The sequence below is a fragment of the Heterocephalus glaber genome, unplaced genomic scaffold (assembly GCF_053883595.1).
Source record: "Heterocephalus glaber isolate CG9 unplaced genomic scaffold, H.glaber_assembly_v1.0 deba00001724, whole genome shotgun sequence".
NCBI lineage: Eukaryota > Metazoa > Chordata > Mammalia > Rodentia > Bathyergidae > Heterocephalus > Heterocephalus glaber.
In genome coordinates, this window is record NW_028258435.1 from 10,076,560 (window position 1) to 10,095,883 (window position 19,324).

Consider the following 19,324-nt stretch of genomic DNA (forward strand, 5'->3'; position numbering starts at 1 on the left):
AGTGCAGAAGGGACACAGAAGACCGGGTGCGCAGGGGGAAGTCAAGGAATCGAGACAGCCCAGCGACAAGGGCTCCAGCTGGGCCCCCGGGACATGGAGACAGGGAGAGGCCACAGGAAAGGAGCTGCCAAAGGAGCTCAGCTGGTGTCGCCCTTTTCATCGGAGACCATGAAACACAATGACTTGGAAAGTTGTGGTGAATTAATTTAACGTCTGGGTACAAAGTCACATGTCAGTGATTTCATTTTATTTTTAAAATGTACATGAGACAAAATAATGGAAAGCATAAACTCGTGATGGGTTTGGTCAGTCTTATCACCTAAATCCCCTGCAGTGCGTGTTTGTTCACAAGGAAAGTTGGGTAACAGTAGAAATCTGTTTGACAAGCCACAGGCAAGCACTCCTGCAAGAACACAGGCAAGAACTCAGGCAAGAACACAGGCAAGAGCTCAGGCAAGAACACAGGCAAGAGCTCAGGCAAGAACACAGGCAAGAGCTCAGGCAAGAACTCAGGCAAGAACTCAGGCAAGAACTCAGGCAAAAACACAGGCAAGGACTCAGGCAAGAACACAGGCAAGGACTCAGGCAAGAACACAGGCAAGAACTCAGGCAAGAACTCAGGCAAGAACACAGGCAAGAACTCAGGCAAGAACACAGGCAAGAACACAGGCAAGGACTCAGGCAAGAACACAGGCAAGAACTCAGGCAAGAACTCAGGCAAGAACTCAGGCAAGCCCTCCTGCAGCCAGGGCCTCGGGCTGGGACCAGGGCAGAGGGCGGACTGAGACCTGAGGCTGAGTCACCTCCCAGGCTGTGGTGTCCAGGGTGTGTGGCAGGCAGCATTCGACCCCCGACTCCTCAGGAAGTGGGTGGGGGCAGAGACTGCTTGAGGCAAGGCGTAGCCCTCCACAGAACCCAGACTCCCCAAGGGGCTGCAACACCTGTGCCCTCAGTCAGAGGCCACCTCAGAAGTGACGAGTGATGGTGGAGAGGTTGGAGCCAGTGGCATGGGGCAGAAGGAAGCAGAGGCGCCAGCTGAGAGCCCAGGCTGCCCCCTGAGCATGGGCCGTCGCAGGTCGCCTGGGCGGAGTCCCACTGCTCTCATCCTCTCCTCCCCGTGCCATGTGCTGAGCCAGCCCGGAAGGCGGCCTTGCCTAAACAGAGCTGCTTCCAGCTCAGAACGTAAACACCCATGGGTGGTCCCTTGGGAAAGGTCAGACAGGATGGCCACCCTGGGAGGCCCAGGATGGATCGCCCGCGTTACAGGATACAGGCCCTGCTCTCAGACCCTGGGCCCAGCAGTCTGCAAGGTGCTCTGGGTTTGTCCTTGGGAAGAGACTATACAAACTGTTAGCTGTGCTTGCCATGAAATAAGAATTCGGTTAAAACAAACTGAAGGCACCATGAGCATTGCTACATATCCCTGCCTCTAACATCTAATGCCACATTCATACTCCAGAAAGTGCATTGACAGAGAAAATGAGGAGAGCCCTGCTGTGTTGCTTCCCAAAAGTACAATGAGGGAGGGGATGTGCTCTGAGTTTTGTTCCTGGCTCAGCCTTCCTTTCCCCTCTGTTTACCTTCCCAGGCACAGGCTAGAGAGAAACTCCTTCTGAAATGATGAAAAGTCATAGTTAAACAATTCTGCCACTGCAAGTAGTAGCAACTAGCAGGAGATATAAAAATATTGCATTGAATATATCAGAATTTCTTTTTCTTCAATAGCAACAAATAGGGGGATGGGAAGTCTAAAGATGGGGAAACCAGTAACTGTTGGCCCCGGAAACCAGGTACATTGTGTCTTCTTGCACCACCATCCTAGAGCAGGTGCAGGACATTTTCCTCATCTATCCAACTATATCCATCTGTATTTCTACCCATCCACCCTCCATGTATCCCTCCACCCATCCACCCATCCGTCCACCCATCCATCTATTCACTCATCCACTTACCTATCCACCCATCCATCCATTCATCTATCCATCCATCTATCCATCCATCCACTCACCCATCCATCCATCCACCCATCCACTCAATTCATCTATCCACCCACCCATGCACTCATCCACCCATCTATCCATTCATCCATCCATCCAAGCATTCAACACCCTATCAATATATTCATCTATCACCAACCTACTCAGCCACCTGTCCACGTACCCTTCTATCTGTCCATCCATCCAATACCCACCCACCCACTCACTCATCCACCCATCCAGCATCGATACCTCCCTCAACAGAGATCCCTTGATACCACAAGTCAAGCACTGTTCTCAGTACTGGGGATATAAAAGTGAACAAAGGAGCTTCAAGGAACTTAAGCCTTCCAGGGTAAGACATACAGTAAGCAAATATACAGGTGAGAAGGTAGCCTTTCAAACTCTGACGAGCACAGTGGAGAAACTGAAACTGGATGGTGAGGGAGGCTCTGCGCCTCTGAGCAAATGGTCAGGGATGCTCATCTCAACCCAGACCCAGCTGCCAGCTCCCGAGAGCAGGGAGCCCGTTTCTGTTCTGCAGAGCACACATTTGTGCAGAAAGACATGGCTGAGTATCACGCATCTGAAAACATCTTTATAATGAATGCTGTGGTCTGTGAGAAAATAAGGAATACTCACAACCAAAAAATAAAAGCGAGCCACTCCGTAGGTGGTTGGAATCCTTTGTTTTCACACAGTTGCTGAAGCCTGGGGCACAGCTGTGTAGAGATGAATGAAACCACTGCAGATGCAGGGAATGCTGCAAAGGAGGAAACAGGCAAATCTACTCACCCAGTGGCCCGGGAAATACATCCTTCCGGAAACGGGCTGAGTTTGGTGTGGGGAAATCTTCCTGGTCACTGGGCTTTGAAGGCCCTCCATCCGGATCCCTGCTGCTTGGGTGGTCCTACAACAATTTCAAGCTGACAGTTTAAGGTCCTCCTAGATGACCAGCACCTCAGAGGCAGGGAGCAGCCAACTGGGTTTTCTCTGGAAGGTTCCGCCACAAAGTGAAGAGTTCCCTACATGAGGCTCTGTAAGGGAGGAGCTCGGGGAACTCAGAAGAAGCCGGCTTATGGATCTTCAACTGCCAGGGCAGGGCAGGGTGTGCCTCGTGTTTTTAATAAACTGAAAGAATTTGTAAAAAGATTAAAGCAGGAGAGAAGAGCCAGAAACCACAAAAGAGCATTTAAAAAGGAGCTTTTCGGGCCTGGGATTTAGCTCAGTGGTTCCAGTGCCTGCCTTGCAAGCGCAAGGTCCCAAGTTCAATCCCTGGCACCAAAAAAAAAAACCAAAAAAAAACAGCAATAAAAAGGAGCTTTTCTAGTTGGAAAGTATAAATGATTAACAGTGGCAGGTGTCACCTCAGGCCAGATTTAGAGGTGCACAGCACAGCATTGAACTAAAATGCAGATCTGGAGGAGGCATCTGCACACAGAGACAAGGGCAGCAGGGGAAGGGCGCCCTGGGGCCGGGGTCCCCTGTCATCACCAGGACCCACTGCGCGTTCCACCCTCAGACACAGAAAACCTGAAAATCACAAACTTACGGCAAAAGAAAGAAACTCAGTCAGACTTAAGAGTAAAACTGCAGTTCTCCAAAGACAAATTTTGTCGGGGGATTTAGCTCAGTGGTTTTGCCGCCTGCCCTGCAAGCACAAGGACCCGAGTTCCATGCCTGGTACAAAAAAAAAAAAAAAGAGAGAGAGAGACATACCAAAGACAAATTTTGAAAGCAACCGGGGAATAAGACTAATAATTCCTGAACAGCCTGGCAGCCGATGCGTGACTGGACGGGGAAGCCAGAGGCCGGAAGCCCGCGGTGGGCAGAGGGACAGCTCGGCGAGATCTCCACAGGACAGACCGTGGGAAATCAGGAGCGCGCCCCTGCAGGAGGAGACAGCCCTGAGGAGAGCGAGAGGCCCGGCGGGAGAGGGGCCGAAGGCTGTTTCCAGCCAGAGCTGTTTACACCAGAGCTCGCAGTGTCCCAGGCGCGAGTCTGGGGCCCGGACTCGCCCGGCTTCGGTCTCCTTCTCTCCCTCGTGGACTCATCCCTCGATCTCCACCCCGAGCCCCACCCCGCCCGGGGCTCTCCTCCCAGCCCGTGATCCGGGATGAGTGGCCTTCATCCTGCTCCGCCCGGTGCAGGGTCACCCGGCCGCTTCTGCTTCCCACTTTGTTGAGTCCTCTACGTTTCTCAGCATCGCTCTTAGAAATGCCCGGCCCCCTCCGTGTTTGCAGCCCGGGCCTGGGAGCTCCCTGGGCAGGGGCCGCACGTCTGGGACCCTCACTCACTCCCCCAGGGGGACGCGCTGCTCCGCCTGGAGCTGCACTTTCCCAGAGGAGGGCAGCACCTGACGCCCGTGAGAGAAGGCAGCGCTCAGGATGTGCATCCCGTGCTCAGTGGACAGCGCGCACTGGCTGTTCCCACAGAATGGGCCAGACCAGGTGGGCCCCACGACCCACAGGCCCTGCCGATCCGCTGTGCACCAAAAGGCAGCCTAGGCCTGAATTTATTTTCCTAACTACATGGACTTAGACTGCGGGAATGCAGGGGGCCAGGCTGACCAGGTTTAGGGGTACACTCGGTGTCTCCAGTCCCCCAAGCCGACGGCAGGGGACCCATGGGTGGGAAATGGGTGCCCTGGACTGCGAAAAAGGATGGACGGATTTTATTCTTACATAGTTAACTGATTGCAGAGTAACTGAAACATAGAGAAAACCCAGCGCTGTTGGCCATGATGGTGACCCCTCCTAGAGCAGTGTTTGCTTCCATCCCCGGGTGAGGAGTGATTTTATTGATCAGGGCTGAGGAACTCAGCTGCCAAGATTATGATGGTGACTGAAACAGCACAATCCAGGGCACAGTTTTATAAGGAATGTGACAGGTATTGAGTACATTTGAAAAAAAAAATGGAAAAGTAAAAACGCTTTGCCATATCGGTTGCTGGGTTTTGCAGTGATAGTTTTGTTTGTCCAACACCTTATATCACATCTTGTTTTCTTGATAATAATAACATGGCTTAAAAACAGTTTGAGTAAAAGTAAAAATTTCCAAAGAGGAAAAGTCATCCTAGCCAGGATGTTGATTTACTTTTGCTTGATTGTTGCTTACCTTGGCAAAGTAGCTGGGATTTCTCTCTGCTGGAGGAGGTTGTAATGCAGATCCTGGAAGAAATGAACAAGGGGCGACCTCCCCAGGTTACACTTGGTCGCACATTTGCATTGCAGCGAGGGCCACCTTAGATGCGCGCCCGCTTCATGAGTCCTTAGTGGTGGGCTAGCTCTCACTCCGCAGAAGCAGCGGTGGGCACCCGGGGTCAAAGCTGCCTTCTGGTACTGCTTGGGCCCCATGCTGGGATGAGGGAAGTGTTCCTTCTGAAATCAGCACAGCATGCTGCTCACCGTCCACCTCTGAGGTGGCTGCAGTTGTTTGCTGGGGTCCATTCGGTCTGAGTTTTTAGTTTTCAGTGCTATTTGAAGGCCTTCTTTAATGCAGGAATTTAAAACACTGTAAAGGTTGGGCATGGTGGTACATGCCCATAATCCCAGCACTCGAGAGGCTGAGGCAGAGGGTTTTGTTTGTTTTTTTACATTATTGTTTCTTTTTTTTAAAATAAGCTCTTTATCTGTAGTCCAGGCTGGCCTTGAACTTGTGATCCTCCTGCTGCAGCCTTCTGAGTGCTGGGATTACAGATGAGCACGCCTGGTTTACACTGTTGTTTCGGTCCGGTGGGTCGTAGCTCTGCAGTGGGTGGTGGCTGGCTGGGACCCTGAGGGCCCAGCCCAGGGGTCCGTGTGTCCTGCTGCGTCCTGTCAGCAGCACCAGAGCAAGCTCAGGCGACATGGCCCTCCCTGCAGGAGTCTGCAGAGGCTGAGGCATGGCAGGGACAGTCCCTGGCGTGTGCCCCGCACAGGGTGCTAGCCCTGCTCGCTGCACACTTGCGGCCACGCCACTGCCCTCTGGGCCTCTTGTCAGGAACGTGCTCCCCTGTGTCACCCAGGGACACCAGGGAGCAGGGAGGAGCCGAACGCGCTGTGGTTTGGTGGGTAGATTTGTCCCGTGACCTCCTTGAACCAAGCACATGAGAGGCAGGGCTCGGGGAATGTCTGCACAGCTGGTGTCAGCCACGTCGCAGTGGAAGGATAAATTTTGTCTAAAATAAGCTTCTCAGCTAGGCATAGTGGCACACACCTGTGGTCCCAGCACTTGGGAGGCTGAGGCGGGAGGACTGCTGTCCGTTTGAGGGCAGCCTGGGCTGCACAGTGAGGAATGGTAAAAGGAGCCCCTCTCCTCCATCCCCCCCACTCTTGGTGGCCACCTTTCCATTTCCTGGTTCTGTGACTGACTCTCCAGCACACTGCACATCAGCGGGTTCACACTATTTGTTCTGTAGTCTCCCATCCAAGTACTAACCAGGCCCGACCCTGCTTAGCTTCCGACATCAGATGAGACTGGGCGCGTTCAGGGTGGTATGGCTGTAGACTATTTGCTCTCTTGTGATCATCTTACTTCACTGAGCTTATTGCCTTGAGGTTCACTCCTTTGTTGTAACAGGATTTCCTTTTTCAGGGCTGTATAATAGTCCAGCGTACGTATCATACTTTGTTGATCTATTCTTTTCTGTGGACACTTGGCTTTCTTTATTTCTTGACTATTGTGTGTATGGATGTGCAAACACCTCCTTGAGACCCTGCTTTACATTTTTAGGGTGTATAGACCCAAAGATGGGATTGTAGGATCCTATAGTGGTTTTAGCTTTAAGTGTTTGAGGGGTCTCTAGAGTTTTCCGTAGCAGTGGCCCCACTGATGCCCCACAGCCTCACACTCGATGCCTCCTCTTCCTCTGCTACTAGCCACTCTGAGTGTCTTTCTTTCTCACTGCAGTTTTGGCTCGGTTCCCTCCTGACTTGCGCGCTGAGCACCCTCTGGAGCTTGCTGGCTCCTGCACGCCCACTCACCTTTTGCCCGCCTTCATCCAACTCTTCTGGAGGGGTCCCATCTGTGCTCAGGACTCACACAGCTAAGGGTCAGGCAGCGGTCTGGCCCCCAGGTCTGTCGGCGGGGAGAACACACTGGTGTGAAGGGAGGGACACGGGTCCTTCTGGGTTTCATTGGCTCAAGGCTTCTCAGCCTCCGCACCACCGCCATTCTGTGCTGACACTGGGCCAGCACCAGCTCCATTGCCCTGGCGACGTGGTCTCCGGCCGTGGGTGCGGAATCGGCCTGGCTCAGACCCACTGTCCCCGAGATTGTAGAAGAGTTGGCAGTCCGTGTTCCCGAAGTCGCCTTGGAACCGTGATTCTGGATATTACCCAGACTGCTGAAAGCCATGGTTTTAAGTGGTTTTTCTTTCTCACCCCGAAAACACTGCCCACGGAGGGAAGATGGTTTTGGACGCCCTGTAGGTATTTGTGAAATTTTCAACAGAAACAGCCCACACATCCTCCATCAGGATCCTGCGTTGGTTAAGCTTTTGGGATGTAAGTGACTCCAAGAGAAAAATGTCCATCTTTTAGAGGAATTTAAACTTCATTTCCGCTTTAAAAAAATCTTATCAGCAAGTGATTTGAAGCCCACATGCAGACACAATTTGTTTGCGAAACAATGAGCTTAGTATTCTTTCAATTATATTTGACATGTGTACTGTACCCTAAGAATATAAAAACAAAACATCTCTCTCAAGACCACTTATAAACATTCTTAAGAAAATAAACTCTTCATGTAATTCCTCTTGAATTTTGGCATGAGCACATATTCTTTAAAAATGTCCACAAAATCTCTCTTTAATTTTTCCCTGGTGCCTACTTTTGCAAATGAAATTTATAGTTTACAATTGCTTTTAAACACAACTGACATATCTTCTTAATTGTCTTAATTATTAAAGCAAATATTAGATAAGACATCTGCATTTCTCCAACAAAATAATGGAGTGTTGTGTATGATTGTGTAATCTTAGAGTATACACATGAGCTTTATACTATCACAGGCCAGTTGGGAAACATGATACTGTAAACAAAAAAACACTATTTCCTCCGAACCATATTATGAATTAAAACGTGACTGAGCTTGCATATGCAATACAAATTTTATATATTCTTTAAAAATCTTTAGCTTTATCCTATATTTAAAAATTACCCACAGGGGCCGGGGATTTAGCTCAGTGGTTTCGCTGCCTGCTGTGCAAGCACAAGGACCCAAGTTCGATCCCCGGTACCAAAAAACAAAAAAATTACTCATGAATTAAATTTTTATTTGATAGGTCCCCCACTACCTCAGCAGCTATTATGTATAGTGACTGCCCTCTTCCTATCGTGCCTTGCCCCCTCCTCTGTGTGACGTCATGCCAAGATGGTTGCTCCCACCAAAGAATAAACCCTTCTTCCCAGCATGCCCCTGTTCCCACCTAGAAAGTAACCTAATACTCGCTCACCTCCTACCACCTAGTGACATCACCGGGTCCTCCATTCCCTAGTCACTACCTCACTCAACTCCGCCTCAGCCCCTACAAACCCCACCCCAGTCTCTATAAAAGACTCTCCCTGCCCCGGCCATATTGCTTTTGTCTCTCCTTTGTTCAGAGACAGCCCAGCAGATCTATTCCCCTAATAAAGGCTTGTTGTGGCCTGGTCTGGTCTTGGTCTTCGGCCCTTTTACCTGACATTAATATTATCACATATGAGTCCCTAGCCGTAGCCCAAGAAATGACTGGCTAAATCATGTCTTTTCTGGGCATATGTGTTATGTCCATTATTCTGCCTTACACTGCAGTGCACATCTTTGTGTTTGTGTTTCTGGTTTTCTTGTAGCATTCCACTTGCCCAGAGAAGTTTCTGAAATAAGAAATCAAAAGGTGTATTTTAAAGCTATATATAAATATATATTCTAACCAAACTGTTTAACAAGTTGCACAAATTTGTTTACCATCAGTGGAAATAAATATTCCCAACGAGACAGGGTTTCCAAAACACCCCAAAGGCACGCTGCCTTGGAATTAGTCACCTCCGGCGTCCAACAAGGCTGGACTCCCAAGCCCGCGTGGCCCAGGCTCCTGGGGTGCCCAACTCCCTTCTAAAAACTGATAGGCACTTATCTGTTGTCCCGGTCACTGTCACTGGGACACAATACCGAATGCCCACAGTTTAAAGAAGGACAGGTTTATTCTGGCTCTTATTTTTAGAGTTTTCAGTCCTTGCCTGATCGGCAGCGCGGGGGAGGAGAGCAGCTCAGGGCATGGCAGCCAGGAAGCAGAGAGGGAGGGAGGAGCAGGGAGGAGAGGCGCGCTTCCGGGCCAAGCCCCGCTTCGGACTCAGTGTCACCGCCAAACAGCACAGCTAGCTCTACACTCGGCAGACTCCTCCGCCCGAGGGAATAGTGCCGCCCTGACCGTGACCAAGAGCCTGCCTGGGAGTGCAAGAGGCTTGGGAGGGGTCTAGCTAGAGACCATAACACACGTGACCACTCCCGTCCTCCTGTGCACTTTAATAATCTCTGAACTACTTCTAACCCTAATGCAACGTAAATGCCACTCGGGAAGTTGTCATACAGGGTTGTGCAGGGGTGATAAGGACAATGCCTTCCATGCTCAGTCCAGCTGCAGTTGCAGGAAGCAGGGAAACAGCCGCTTCTACCTCAGGGTGGGAACCACTCTTCTGCCTTCCAGACTAAAGTAGCTCTGCTGTTTCAAGCTTTTGTCTCGCACGATTTTTTAGGCAAGTCAGGTTTCTCTTAGGAGTGCTGTTGCTCTGGACCAGACACTGCCACATGTTGGCCTGCAGGCTTTGCACGCGATAACACACTCACACGCCACCAAAAGATGAAAGGCCGCTTGCTTTTTGTACTTTTGTTTGTTCACACGTATTTGTTAATTTCCACTTTTGCCATTTTTAACTCATTCCCCTTTTAAACTTGTGTTTTTCATCGACCTGATGGGTGATTTTAATTCTGATGTAAGCTGAGCTATGTGGATGAGAAACTCACATCTCCCTTTGTCCTACCTTTTTACACTCCGTGGCTTTTAAAAGATGTGCTCCACTGGAGCATCCGCTGGAGACATGCATCACTTTACCACTGGTCAATTGTTGGACATCCCTGAAAGGTAAGACCCCTAAGTGCAGAGGGACTTATTTCCCCTAATGCTGTGTAACTTTCCCAAAGCTCAGTGAGCTGAACCATTCTTTGGGGACAGGGGCTGCATCCTTGGGGCTTCTGCCTTCGACTGTCAGCTGCCTAGGTCTCCTGGGAACAACAGCAGGATCTGCTGACCAGGCCCCGGGTCTCCCCTGAGGGCCTCTCCCTTGGTGCTGAGCTGCCTTTGTTTGAACCAGCACCTGAGAGCACAGCATGGAGGCCAGAGTCTGTGACCTCCCCAAGGAAGGAGATCGGTCACCCCTACTCCCTCCCATTTGTGGGGAGCAGTGCCCCTCGGGAGAGTCCCGGAGTGTGGACAAAGTTCTGCACAAAGCCGCCAGTAGGATGTACAGGCCTGGGCTCCCTCAGCTGAGGACTTCCCACAATAGCTTAATAACCATTTTTTGGCCACAATACATCTTCCCAAATTAGTTTGATTATGTTAGCTCTGTGTTACCAAAAGCAACAAAACCTGACGGTATCTTTAAATATTTATGATCTGAACACATTTCTATTGATGAATGATTTAACTGGAATGCTCCTGTCCCTTAGAATAGTGACTATGCAGATTCCTGGGGGCAATGGAATTCATATCATATTTAGGAGAATTCCTGTTCCCTGACAAGAAGTGTGAATATTTGGAAACAGTGGACTGATCTGCCCATTTTCTTAAACTTAGGTGCCACTCTGTTTATTTTCCTTTGAGTATGTGAAAGAAGTCTGCTGAGACTGCGTTATTTGGGCTCCTGGTGCCACCGGCCACAGCCTTGGGAGAGAACTGGTGGCCTGTGTCGTGTACTCTCATGCCGAGGGCCTCTCAGGACTCACTTCTTGTGTGTTTTGTTCTCTGGGCTGGGAGTCAGACATGGCCTTGCCCAGGCTGGGAAAGCCTCCCACCACTGAGCTGTAAAAGCCCCTGTGCGCTTCTGAAGGGCTTAGTCCTGTCCTTCGGGGGTCGCTTCCTTGTTCATGGCCACTGGAGGACAGAGAATGTGAGCATCCAGGTAGGACTCATGCCCAGGTGCTCAGGAAGAAGGCTCTCTTTCTTGCTTATTCCTGCGGCCTAACCCTCAGCTGCGGAGTCTCCTGGTGAGTGCCTTTCCCTGGGCTGCAGGCCATAGTGAGTTAGCCTCGACTCCCTTTCCTGGTTGTGTGTTTCTTCTAGGCCCAGCACTGCATAGCTAAGAGGCCCAGACACTGTCATTTTCATCTAACTGGAAGGAGACTGAAGTTCGGAAGAGTTACGCTCATGCCTTGAAGTCTAGATCTTGGTGAAGGCGAGCCAGGCTCTTCTCATGCCCATTTGGCCCCTGGAGTCCAGTCCCTGCCTGATGGAAATTCTGTCTCCAAACAGCCCAAGCCAGGGAAGCTGAGCAAAGACAGATTCTCCTCTCCTCTCCTCCGGGAGTCAGAGGCTCTGGCATGAGAGCCTTTTGCAACTTTCCCTGCAGCAGAATCTCAAGGCCTTCGTCAGAGGGAAATGGCAAGGTCAAAAGTGGGTGCGGCCCTCTGCAGTCTTCTGCACTTGGGGACTTAGGCCCAGCAAGGGGCCTCCGGGGCCACCTCCCAGACACACCAGCCAGACCACGAGCCCTTGTTTGCCTTGAGCTCAGCCTGTCAGATGCAGCACCCCAAAAAAGGACCAGGGCATTTGGGAGAATTTTGTTTACCTGGCACTTAACCTCAAATGACCTTAAATTCTAAATAAAGTTCCAGGGACAATTTGTACAAGAGGCTTGTTTTTAAAGAAAATAAATTATATGACAGGTCTATTACATATATATATTACAAACTAGGCTAGTGAACATTTTATTCAAGATTTAAAATCTTTAATTAAGACCTTGCTGTACATAAAGCTTACATAACAAAATCTAGGAAAAATCTATAAAGTCTAAACACATTCCTGAGAGTGGGTCTGGTGGCACGGAGGCTCCCAGGCGGGTGCAGGATGGCTACACACACACACACACACACACACACACACACGAGCCGTGTCCCAGCTCAGCTCTGAGAAGGTCCTCCTGGGTTTTAGATGGCGCCCTGTGGTGTCTACCAAATGAGATCTGTTCACATCTGGTGTCCAAGCCAAGGCTGCGGCACCTAGGAGTGGCCAGCATGATGCCCCAGGGCCGTGCACCTTAAGATCCACTTGGTGTGTTCTCTCCCTTGCTTGAGTAGCTTGTAGGTCTCGAGAGTCCAGCAGAATGGGATTTGCACATTTGCCCGTAAGCACTCTATTTTTTCTAAAAAGAAGATCCAAGCACCCTGAGGATACAGGTGCTGATACGCAGAAGTTTAGAAGGCAAGCAGCAAAGAGCCCGAGTGTTGCTCCCGTCAGCTGCAGTGTGGTCTGTGCACATGAGTGTGAGCTCAGAATCGTGCCTGTGGTGACACAGCAAGCCCCCAGGACACGAGGACTGTGCTGAATGCTCCTTTCTGAAGGGTCACACAAGTTCAGCTTTAAAATTTGTTTACGTATTTCCAAAACAGATACAATAAGTCCCCAACGTACAAACATTCAAGTTGCAAATTTTCACAGATATGAATGGGCTTTGCATTACGAACATTCATAGATCTGAACAAACCGATAAAGTAGCTCAGGTGTCGTCTGCCCGACACTGATTCTTTTTTTTTTTTCTGTCCTGGGGATTGAACTTGGGACCTTACACTTGCAAGGTAGGCAGCAGAACTACAGAGGTAAATCCCCAGCTTCGATGTTGTCACAGTTGTGCTGCTGTGTACTTTGGTACAGTGCAACAGTGTACAGCAGTGCAGTGCTCGTCAGAGCCGAGGCTGTGCGGACGCAGGAGGGGAAGCAGGTGATATGGAGGGACTGCTAGGAAGTGCAAAGCGAAATGCATTGTGTATTTGTGTCTAAGACTTGGTTTGTCAGATTTACGAACAAATCCAACTTATGAACATTCTCCTGCAACAGAACTCGTTCGTAACTCAGGACTTGCTGTCATTTCAAAGATCAAAGGGGTTTTCTCTGCATGGGGTGGAAAGTTTGAAACAACTAGCAGGGGCTGGGATGCAGAGCCTGGCGGTGGGTCCTGCCCGGGCAGTTGGTGCCAAGCATCGGCCCCCAACGGCAGCACGGCCACCCCACGGCCGCCGAGCCTGGCAGCAGGGCTTCTCCTGCACTCCCGGGCCCTGACCGGCTTGGGCCATGAGGCCTGAAGGCTTGGAGGCAGGCAGGGCTGGCACAGAAAGCCCTGTGCAGCGTGCAGTCTGCCCTCCCTCTGGGGAAAGACACTCTGGATTGGACAGGAAGGGGAGTCCTGACCGTGGGAGGTGGAAGGGACTCCTTGAGCTCCAATGGGGTGGCAACACGGGCGGCCACATTTCCTGTCTCCAGCTGTGGCGAATGCTCCCAGAGGGGAGCTGTGCCTCAGTGGTGTTTTCTCATTTCCCTTCATCACCACATGAATATTCATGCCTCCCAGGGCCCAGAGTGTATGGAAGTTGCTCTCTAGGCGCCTGGGCCATCCACGCACTGTGCACTCTGCCTTCACTCCTGCAGCTGCTCTCATTTCCTGGGCACTGTGTGCAAAAAGAAAAAGAAACAGATTTGTGCATGTGTCAAGAGGCACCCTTCAGTCCTAAACAGAGCTGAGCTAATTCAGCAGTGTGTGCTTGCCAGCAGGTGAGCCGGGTTCACTCGGACAGAGGAAAAGGACTCAGAGGGATCAGGCCATCCTTACTCTGCACGCTTCCAGCTGCCTGGCTGCCTGCTTCTTCTACGTGTGTGTGATTGTGTATGCATGCATGTGTGTCCATGTGAGAGAGCTGTGTAAGCATGCGTGCATGTGTGTATCCATGTGTACATGTGTATGTCTCCATGAGGCAGCTGTGTCAGCATGTGCATGCATGTGTGTATGGATGCGTGCGTGTCCCTGTGAGAAAGTTGTATAAATGCAGGTATGCATGTGTGAGGGTGTATACTAATGTGTGTGAGTCAACTTGCAAGAATTGTGTGTGTGCATGAGTGTGTACATGAGTGCACGTGTGTGCATGTGTGAGCCCCCGTGTGTGGCACAGTCACTAACTTAAGTCTCCAGAAGCGCCTGACAACAGCAAGCCCCCACCACCTGTGCCTTCCTGTGGTGCTAGCTCATCTCCCAGCCTTGCAGTGGACTCCTGCTCAGCTTTCTGGGCCACTGCTTCCACACCAAGAGCTGCTTGTCCTCTGGCAGGCTGAGTTCGTCCTCTGGAAGTCCATGTCAGGGTCTCTCGGGTCAGCTCAAGAGTCATCTGCCAGATGCTCTCTGGTCACACGGGTTCATCCATGTGTGGCTCTGCAGCTCCTCTGCCCTTCTCCCCCTCTGTCCACAGTCGCCTTTGGACGTCCTTTGCCCCAGACGTGCCTCTCCCGCCTTCTTTCAGGTGCCAGATGTTAGACCCTAGAGCCAGAGAGTCGAGTTCCAGCCCTGTCTCCACCACTTCCCACTTAGAGCTGTGTTCAAGCAGGAAGCTTCATTTATTTGGTTTTGAGTTTCTTAACGATTACAATGTTTAGGTATGTAAGTATAACAAAGTATGTTATATCAATGTGTGTTGTAAACTTTAAAGCTCAAAAATAATATCTGGCTGTTTTTATGTAATTGTAAATACCTCCCACTCCTTGTTTATACCTTGGTTGTCGGTGAGATTTTGAATAACTTCCATCTTCTTTATGTTTTTTTAAAACTAGATTGAACACAGGAAATTTCTGACATTTGAATACTGTGTACTGTTGATCCTGGACTCTAAGAATAGTTTGTCCTAATCATTAAAACCATGTCAAAGGGCCAGGGATGTAGCTCAGCGGCACAGCGCTTGCCTGGAAAGCACGAGGTCCTGAGTTCAATCCCCAGTACAAAAAAGAGAAAACAACTATGTCAATAACAGGCATGTAAACATAAACCACAAGCAGTCCTGCAGGCTCGTCATGCCATCAGGTGTGTGCTGCTCACACTGCTGGGCTGCTGGTTTCTGCCTGGTGATCCTCTGGCCCTCTGCACCTGCCATGTGGTGAGGTCCTCGAGCTGGCCCAGGCCTGGCAGGGACACGGAGGGAGGGAGGAAGGGTAAGTGAGGCTGAGCCGCAGCTGTGCAGACCTCAGGTGCCCCCCACCCCCCAGGCAGGCAGGTGAAGGGGGCAGGTAAGGATGCCAGCCTGGGAAGGCTTCTCCCCACCACTGAAAGCACCACAGAGCTTGAGGAAGGATTTAAGCATACTCAGTAACCCAACTTTTGGGAGTCATTTGAACATCTTTTCTCCTTTTTTAAAATTTAAATTTAAATTTTATGGTGCTGCAGACAGGACCCTGGTCTTGCCCAGCCAGGCAATGCTCTACCACTGAGCTGCACCCCAGCCCTGTCTGAGCATCATAGGAGCAGAATTACTGGGTTTCTTGCAGGCTGTGGTGGAGGAATAATGAATTGTGTAACTTCTGTTTTGTTTAAATACATTATGCAAAATTTGTGTGATATTTTCCATGCTCAACAAGTAGGGGTCACATTTTGATGTTTTCTCTGAAGAAATAGCATGACTCTTCAGTGTCTCACTGAGTTGTGGCCAAATCTTGGTGTGAGATAGACTTTATTCTTTTCTCTATGCAAATTAAGATGTTGTACTCTGAAAAATAATGTATTGGAGGGCCGGGGATTTAGCTCAGTGGTTTCGTTGCCTGCAGCGCAAGCACAAAGACCCAAGTTCGATCCTCGGTACCCAAACACACACGCGCACACACACACACACACACACACACACACAAATAATGTATTGGAATGTGTATTACATATTGAGAATATAATATGTATATGAAATTCTTAGAATTCCTGTTGCCCTTCATGGAGGGTCGGTTGGGGTGTGTTGTTGTGTTTGTTTCTGGTCCTGGGGATTGAACTCTGCAGTCCTCTACCACTGCGCTGCATCCCCAGTCCTTTTCAATGTACTTATTTATTTTTATTGTTAACAGGACCTCGTAAGTTGCCCCGGGAAGGATGAACTTGGGATCCTCCTGCCTCATCCTCCCAGAGTGCTCCGAGTGCACCACCACCCCGGCTCCAGAAATCTGAGTGGCCAGATTTTTTGTTCTGTAAATGTGTATTCTTTTGGGGGGGGGGGGGAGATTGAACTCGGGTCCTTGAGTTTGCGCAGCAGGCGGCGAAACCACTGAGCTAAATCCCCGGCCCTGTAAACGTGTATTCTTGCACGCAGACCATGTATTCATGCTTCTGGGTGAATTTTCTGCTGAGCCAACTGGGAACGTCCGCGCCTGCGCTGTGCGCTCGCATTCCAGTCCCTGCGGGGTGCTCCGCGCACGGGGTTTGAGCGGCTCGGACGCCTCTCCCGCGGCCCGGACGCCTCTCCCGCGGCCCGCGCGTCCGGGCGGTCTCTGGCGCCCTCTCGTGGCCAGTTCCCCTCACTGCGACTCGCTTCCTTCTCACTGCTCTGGGCCAGGCCGCTGTGGGGCTCCAGTCCTCCGCACCAGCTCCGGGGGAGTGGGTTCTCCACGAAGGAAAGAACATTGCTGATTCGAAGAGCGGCTTCAGAGGTTGCCAGCCTCTGTGTTCCCCGGGCCAGCTGCTTTGGAAACGAGCTGCGGAAAGGCCAGCGAGCTTCATGCCACGTAGATGCTGACTGGATTCCAAGAGCTGTGCTTTCCGGTTCTCCGCCGGTGACTCCACGCGTCCTGCAATCGTAACCCGCGCTTCCTGTGACAAGGCCTTCCTGTCCCTCTGGAAGAGCATCACGGCCTCTGCGGAGAGTTTCCATTCAGTATTTTGTCAGAATCCAGAAGGGTCGGCTGCCAGCGCTAACTGTTCCGCAGGGCTTAGGGGCGGAGGTCGCGGTCCTGACTGGGTCCTCTGGGCCTTGGACTTGGTGATTCCCCAGCAAAGCGGGAGCCCAGGAACCTCTGATGTGCAGCTGATACAGTGAGAAAGGGAGGCTCTGCGTGAGCCGATCCGTCCCCTCATTCAGCCCAGGGCACAGCACCGCCCTGGTGATTATCCACGGTTAAGCCAAGGAGGTCGTGGTGGTGAATCACGCTCTGCGGCGGCTCCTGGGGGTCACAGAAACCGACAAGGGTCCCTGGCAGGCGGGTCCTGGGCTGGGAACAGAGTGCCTGGCAGGTGACAGACCAGGGAGCCCGTCGGGTGGGTCACTGCTCTACGGTTCTGAAAAGCCAACTATCCAACGGTGTCCTGAGCATGCATTTCGGTGGGGGAAATACGATGAAGTCAGATCTAAACCGTGGAACTAGGAGTTTAGTTTACCAATGGTAGTTCTCTTCAAATTATTCCTGTAATAGCAGCATCAGGCACATCTTGGGGACAATACACTAAAAACAAGAAATTATTGTTTTGAAATGCCTGGAAATATGGGAAGGAGTTAGTTCGTCATCCTTTCTGGATTTTCCATTAGACTGAGAATTCCCAAGGCACCACAGTCTACAAGGAAGCACAGCAGCTTCCAAAAGTTTCTTTGCATTTATCATTTAAAAAACAATTTGATGTCCTTGCAAAAATCAAATTTTGATTTACTTCTGTTAGTAGAGGAAGGCTGTCGCGGTAAATCCCATAGCAGCATATGAAGAACAGAAACCTCCCGCCAAGGCTCATCTATCCCAGTTTTCAGAAAGCCAAGGCACTAAGGAGAATGGCAGATTCATGGTCAGAGGAATTTCATCTTCACAGACTGTTGGCTCCATCCCGGGCAGGGAGTGGATTATGTGGAGTTGCTACTTTAAGCAAAGCAATGGTCTCTTGTTTTGGTCTCTACCGTAATTTGCAGCTTGTGGTTGGGGACTCCAGGGTCAGGGGTGCTAGGACGGAGGAGTCAGCAGAGCAGGAGAGATGACAAGGAGGAAAGGCAGGCTTGCTGCAAGGGCCCCCGCAGGCCAAGCCGGGGACAACCTATGAAAGAGCCCAAAACACAGGGGACAAGTGGAGCTTTTCCTTCCCTCACCGAGGTTCTTATTTCCAGAGAGCTTGCAGAAAGCCAGGCTGAACCTGGCTCTGTCCATCAGGGTCCAGCTAGAAGGAGGTGGCAGAATAGCAGCCTCCAAGGGATGAGGCTGCCTCCCCTCCAGGGCCCTAGGGGTGCCCTGGGGCAAAGATGTCTCCTCAGGGTCATGGGAGAACCGTGGCACGCCGACATCTCTGCTGACCTCTCTCTGCTGCATTCTCCGACCACGCAGCCGTAAGCATCAGTGCATTTCTGTAAGGTCTGTCCTGCTCCCGGGATCACAGGACAGGCGTCTTCAGCCCTCTTCTGTTCTTTCCTTTTAAAGTCAATTCCTGTTTGCTTTTTCTCTCTCCAAGATTCCTCTAATTTTTTCCTGATAGTATTTTTTTCTCTTCATCACAAATGTGTTCTCATTTCACTGTGAGGTTTTTTTGTCACGTCAAGGGCTTGGCAGAGGGAAGAGATGGATAAGAATACTGAGTCTTCCCCTCACAATCAGATCCAAACCACTGTAGATTTCAGTTCCAAGGAGCCCCATCACTTTAAAAAGAGCAAATATCATTATTTTATTTAATGGCATTTCAAAAACAAATCTATCACTGTACCTGAAAAGCTACTTAGCTGGCCATTCCTTATGTTAATTCACTTGGGATCCTTAAAGTCACCTCCCACCTGTGCATTTTCCTGCTCAATGTGAAAGCAGAAGAGAATCCAAGCTAGAGGTTCTAGCACCTTTGCCATACCTTATCACATTGTAAAAACCGCATTAATGATGCTTTAGTACATTTGATTCTTCTGTTATCCAAGTGGGAAGTGGTAATTTCCTCCCCTGGACCTTATGGGTCACCCCAGTGCTGTTGGGCTGAGTCTGCCAGCCAACTCCAGGCACCCAGGCACCCTGCAATTTTGGCATAAGCTCCTCTGGTGGCCGTGGCTGACCTCTTGTGGACCTTTGCATCTACTCCCCGATGCTCCTCAGGTCCTAGTGTGTGTGCCAGCATTGCGCTGGGGACACTGGCCAGAGCCTGGACAGAGGAAGGGTCCCAGGGTCCGAAGTCTGAAGATCTACGATGGTGAATAATAAGTGACTGGGTTTTCACATGTTGCCATCATACATTCACACATGAAGCATCTTTGCCATCATAACTGTCCTACTTGGAACACACAGTTTACTCTTCAGCTAAACACATTTCATTTTTCTATTGCATTGTAGACAGTAACTGATGAGCACTGTGAGAACCAAATGCAGCAAATCGTCT